We start from the raw sequence: 6,575 nt of genomic DNA, 5'->3' as shown, positions 1-6,575 counted from the left end.
GATGACGATGATGTTATTGGGTTATTGTTAGAAAAAACAGTTGTTTTAATTGGAAAACTGAAAAGTGTTCATGCATGAGACTGTGTGTTTAATCAATATGAGTCCTGCGTTTTGATTACTTCACAACCAGTCATAGTATTAGTATATTAAGGGGTTATCACATCTCACACGTAGCTTTTTAAACAATGTGTCATATATAGAAATAATTTCTCCGTGTTAATTACCGTACCTTAAAGCCATATCCACATTGTCATACAATTACCGGTAGCATTAGGTTCAGTTAGTTGATCATCCCTTTGGATGAGTAAAGTTACCCGATTTTGGTTTGTAGTATGCCGTTAAGTCACCTCTATAAATAAAACACAACACTATTTTATGTCATCGTCGCTAAAGATACACATGATATTACTAATCTGATAATGTAATATTTACGTCATATGGAGAACTTAATCGGGTTTAAACTTAAAAGCACGCTGGTTATTCTTAAACTCGTGTAGAAAATTGCCCTGTCATGTCTTTACTTTTTGATGTCATTTTTTTTTTTTTTTTGTGACCTCGAAATCGTTGATCACGCCAGCACGAAGTTATTGAAGATCGTTATTGTGGTCAATAACCATTTTGTCTCTGCGCTTGCCGTACTTTTAACATAAATGACACGGCTTCAGCCTGATAATGTAACCGCGTCTTTAGAGAATTAAGGCCATCTGTATCCACCGCCCATGAGTTGTTTACATTTTCATTAAAACAAATCACATCTACACACCCCGCGAAATTTTATCTTCAGTTTGCGGCGATTCTCGGCTTGGTGAGGTTGGGAAACCGTAATCTCATTTTCTTACTAACTTATAGGCCTATATTTTGTATTTTTACTAATCAACACCCCTTTTTGACGGAACGTCGAGTTTTTATATGTATTGTATTATTATTATTTGTATTTGTATTATTCCCAGGACTAATCACCAGTTTCTAGATCATTTCAGAGTTCACAGAAGTTGGAAGACGACGGAGGACAGGACCGGATTCATTTTGTAAGATTTCATCTAGAATGGTAAGTTTTCAGGGGCTTTTTTCAGTTTCGTTCGTCATTTTTTGGACTCCAACATTATTCCACCACCAGTGTCTAATCACTATTAATTGTTTGAGTTTCAGATGGACCATCCAGGAAGACAACGAAATTTCAAGGGAGTCGACATCATCTCCAGGTAAGAAATTTAATCTTTTTATCGTGATTTTTAAAAAAATCATGTTTGAATTTTACAAACTGAAATAGTAGATACCGATATGCCACCTTCGATTGCCTTGAACATTAATCAACATGAAGTATTTATGAAAGTGAACAGATTCATGGAGATAATTCATATTCGAGAGATTAACTGTTGAGGTAAAAAAAAACAAACAAAAAAAAACATCTAAGTTATTGTTAATTATATTAGGTGGTGAGACTGCATTTCTTTCAAAACATAATTTCTTCAATAATCTATTTATATATAAATTCAAAACATTAACAAGAATTACGTTTTTCAAAAATTCACTACAGGACGGAATCAAGAGACCGGATTGGATCGTGTATTCTTCAAAGGATTGGATTCATAACGGAGACTTCATCACGAGGTAGGAATTATATTTCTCTCTCTCCCTCTCTCTCCCCCTCCCCCTCTCTCTCTCTCTCTCTCTCTCTCTCTCCTCTCTCTCCTCTCCCCCCTCCTCTCTCTCTCTCCCTCTCTCCCCTCTCTCTCTCTCTCTCTCTCTTCTCTCTCCTCTCTCTCTCTCTCTCCTCTCTCTCCTCTCTCTCTCTCTCTCTCTCTCTCTCTCTCTCTCTCTCTCTCTTTCTTTCTTTCTCTTGGCTCAGTTTACCGGGGAAAGAGTTGTAGGGTAAGGACATGATATTTTAATAATTATTGCTTAACAATTAATTTGACAATGATTGGATAAATGATAAAGATTTATATAGTACGAGTACGACAACTTTTTAACAGCTGTAGACTGTAAACTCCTACTGAAGAAAAAAAATTAGACGATAAAAGAAACCACAAGGCACCAAGTGATCAAAGATATGAAACTATTCGAAACTTTTGGCACATATCAATGTAATATTATAATTTGCTGGCTGATGATCATATAGTAGCTTTGTCTATAATATTTTTGAGGACTTTCCTTTAAATATATGGTAATATTATTCGTTTGCGTTGTGTTGTAGATGTTAAGTACAGTCGAGATACCTAGTCCTAGTGCTCTAGATATATAGAATTCTAAGTCTAATTCTTACACTTACACTACAGATAATAGACGTCTTCGCTTACAGTTAAAGCTTTATTCGTTGTAGTAAATTCATTCCGAATCCAAATTAAATAAAATGGATGGATTTCAATTTCAGGGTCCGTAATATCCAACCAAATTGGTCACCCCAAATTATCTGTACACGCCCATACACAATTCCATTATCCATACGCTTCACTATAGTGTGTCACATAACTATACTATAACGCCGTCACATAAAGCCTTTTCGTGTGTTTACACAGCGCTGTTTTTCACGGTGTATTGAATTTTTTTTTTATATAATAAAAAAATCTTGCACTAGACTAGACATAAAAATCGACATTCATACAAATCTGAACTGAATTCATCTGAACGAGTATAATCCACATTAATTAGACTGTTAACGGTTTTTTCAAAAGTAAATTGAATTTGAAAGCATTTAATTCAATAGCTTTTAACAGCCTCATAAGCCAAATATTTTAAACTTTGTCAGCTGTAGTATTGAGTCAAGATTGGAGGTCAAAATAATTAACTGAGTTATGCCCCTTTGTATTTTAAGAACTGAGATTCTTTGCAGGTGATTTTTACAATGAAGCACCTCAAAATACAAGGAAAGCTTTCATGTGCTTATAGAAATAGTGAAATAACGATAAGTATTCAATTGTAAGCTTCAATTTATTAGACAAAGACAGATACTGTCTTACAATTCAATACTTACCGTTATTTTTTTCTTCGAGCTTCAATAAGCACCGTTTTAATTATAGAAATAGTGTATCTGCACAATATATCAAACTTTGAAAAAAATCCCAGCCGACAATTTGATGTATACGGGAATTGTAGAATGAACAAATCTAATTTATGACTGTTTTGTTAGACTCCGATCTCACCATTTTCTGATCCATTGTTTGGAATCCACAAACAAAGAGTTTTACAAACTGAAATCATAGATTCCAGTATTCCACCTTAGATTGCCTTCAGCATTAACCAACATTTGGTATTTACAGAAGTGACAATTTTTCTCCTGATAATTCATTTTCAAGAGTTTGATTTTATTTTTTTCATTGGCGAGGTCAAAAAATTATTAGTTACTATCATCATTAAGTGCAAGGCTGCATATCTTTCAAAACATAATTTCTTTGCTCATTATCTGTTTACAAATTCAAAACATAATCAAGAAATACATCTTTTTTATTTTTAATTCACTAAAGGACGGCATGAAGATACAGGATTACATCGTGTATTCATCAAAAGAATGTATTCGTAATGGAGATCCAATCTTGAGGTAGGTATTCCATTTAGTTCTCTCTCTCTCTCTCTCTCTCTCTCTCTCTCTCTCTCTCTCTCTCTCTCTCTCTCTCTCTCTCTCTCTCTCTCTCTCTCTCTCTCTCTCTCTCTCTCTTTCTCTCTCTCTCTCTCTCTCTCTCTCTCTCTCTCAAACCTTCTGTATCTCTCCGTCTCTCTCTATCTCTTTTTCTGTCTGTCTCTCTGTTGGCTTAGTTAACTGGTGAAGTAAAATACTAGCGAAAGAGTGAAAATGGAAAGGCTTCATATGGGAACAAATCAGACAATGGACGTTTCGGGTACAAACCCTTCGTCAGCACAACAATACACAAATGAATGTGGAAAACAAATAAAATGTAATGAAAAATAACTTGTATCGCCTCAACCCCCCCCCCCCCCCCCTCCCTTTTTTATTTAAAATTTTTTTTTTTCCTGTTGACGTTGTTGCTTTGTTTTTTTGTTTGTTTGTTTGTTTTTTGTTTTTGTTGTTTTTTTTTCTCTCCTCTCCCCTCTTTTCTATCTATCTATCTGTCTATACCATCTCTATCTATCTATCTATTTATTCTGTATATTCCACTTTACTATCGCATCGCCATCTGATCATTTGTATTTCCTGCGCGAAGATTCGTCCTTCGCTCATCCAACAAACAAACCCCCACCTCCGCCGTGACTCTTTCACTCGCCCTCTCCAACGCCCCTACTGTTCACAACAGCTTTCTACTACTACTATTACTATGTTACTACTACTACTACTACTACTACTACTACTACTACTACTACTACTACTACTACTACTACTACCACTACTACTACTACTACTACTACTATACTACTACTACTACTACTACTACTACTACTACTACTAATCCTACTACCACTTATGTCTTTTATCTTCCATTATTTTCTGGAAAGTTCTGTTCCCTGACGCTGACCTTTTCTTATCAATTAGATCACCCCCTGGGGCACCCTATCCTCTACCCACGCCATGCTAACATTTCATTCATACTGCAACCACCATTGAGTACAGACGATACAAGTTTTTTTTCATTATATTTTATTTGTTTTCCACGTTTATTTGTGTATTGTGCTGATGAAGGGTTTGTACCCGAAACGTCCATTGTCTGTTTTGTTCCCATACAAAGCCTCTCCATTTTCACTCTTTCATTAGTATTTTACGACACCGGCTTCAGGCAGCCCTTACCGTTTTCTACTTAACTGGTGAAGGCGTTGTATAGAAAGGACGTTTTGATAATTCGATAATAATCTTGCTAAACATCAACTAATTAAATAAATAAGGAATGGATAAATGAAAAAGATTTAAATATGAGGACACAAACAGCTGTAAACATAAATATTGGTGATCAATAATTAGATAGTGAAAAAAAAACAAAAGTCCCGTGATATGAAACTCATTGAATGCCTTGTTTGGAAAGCACTGACAAGAGTCCATTCAAAGAAAACGCATAGACTAAAATATATTTCAATTGCTCAAGGTAGTGAATATCAGTCAAAACTCACAGGTTACAGCAATTATAATTACTAATTTTTAAGTTTAATTTAATACAAGCTGTTTGCAGGGCTTCTGACTGACAAGTATCTAAAGATAACACTTACAACAATAAAATAAAAATAAAATTCCCTTTATTCATCCTATAGGGGAAATTTGTCTTTAGAGTCTATTCCAAGGGAATACTGGAATAACCCAGACGTCAGCCGCAGTGCTGCACTTCAAACTGAGCTTGGGCGAGGTGACTTGCTCAAGGCCACACAGCGCAGCCGGTATTCGAACTCGGGACCTTTGGGGTACAAAACAAAAACTGTACCACTGAGTCACACTTCCCCACCCAACTGAAACTGAAACAGTCATTTAGCTAACAACTACAAAGTAAAATTACTTTAAGTTATGTAGTAGAATTCTTTTTTTACTAATGTTATATATTGAAATTGGTTTGATGAGTATAAACTCTCATAAGTGTCATAAGATCTGTCTGTGCTGCACGATTAATAGCCTTGTGCTATGTCTTCATTTAGAAGTTAGCTTTTGAGGCTCAACAGGGGAACAGAACTTGTCACATTGTTTTAGTAGTTAACCAGTTGAGCTATCGGGATGAATGTAAAGATGATCTGAACGTAAGTCGTGAGACTGCATTTCTTTCAAAACATAACTTCTTCGATCACAACATAAACAAGAATAACGTTTTTTATTATTTTCTCAAGGATGGACAGGATTAGATTGTGTATTCTTCATAGGACTGGAGCCTTCTCTTTGAGGTAGGAACGTCTGTTGGTCTTCTTTCCTCTCTCTCTCTCTCTATCCTCACCCTCTCCTCCTCCTCTCTCTCTCTCTTCTCCTCTCTCTCTCTCTCTCTCTCTCTCTCTCTCTCTCTCTCTCTCTCTCTCTCTTCTCTTCTCTCTCTTCTCTCTCTCTCTCTCTCTCTCTCTCTCTCTCTCTCTCTCTCTCTTCTCTCTCTCTCTTCTCTCTCTCTCTTCTCTCTCTCTCTCTCTCTCTTCTCTCTCTCCTTTTCTCTCTCTCCTCTCTCTTCTCTCTCTCTCTCTTTCTCTCTCTCTCTTCTCTCTCTCTCTCTCTCTCTCTCTCTCTCTCTCTCTCTCTCTCTCTCTCTCTCTATCTATCTGTGTGTTCCTCTTAGTGGGGACCTGTGCTTGTGTCAGGATGAGACATTTAGGTGATCTCAAACTAAGTACATTGATAGTGGCTCTACATCTACATCTGTTCCTTATTTGATCTCCTCTGTCTCTCTTTTTCTTGGGTACTTTGATTGTAATTCTAGAAATTTTTACTATCCCACTTTCTTCCTTTTTACTGGCGCTGATATTATCTAAATGTATGGCAAGCGCCGTAAATCCCTTAAAAACGAACATACTACAACTACTACAAGCACCACCACACCATATACTACTACTACTACTGCTACTACTACTACTACTACTACTACTACTACTACTACTATACTACTACTACTACTACTACTACTACTACTACTCTTCTGCTGCTGCTGCTGCTACCACTACTACTATCT

This window comes from Berghia stephanieae, chromosome 4 (genome assembly GCF_034508935.2).
Source record: "Berghia stephanieae isolate SIO BIC M18660-M18661 chromosome 4, UCSD_Bste_1.3, whole genome shotgun sequence".
NCBI classification, from domain to species: Eukaryota; Metazoa; Mollusca; class Gastropoda; order Nudibranchia; family Aeolidiidae; genus Berghia; species Berghia stephanieae.
Note: the sequence above shows the minus strand (reverse complement) of the source record.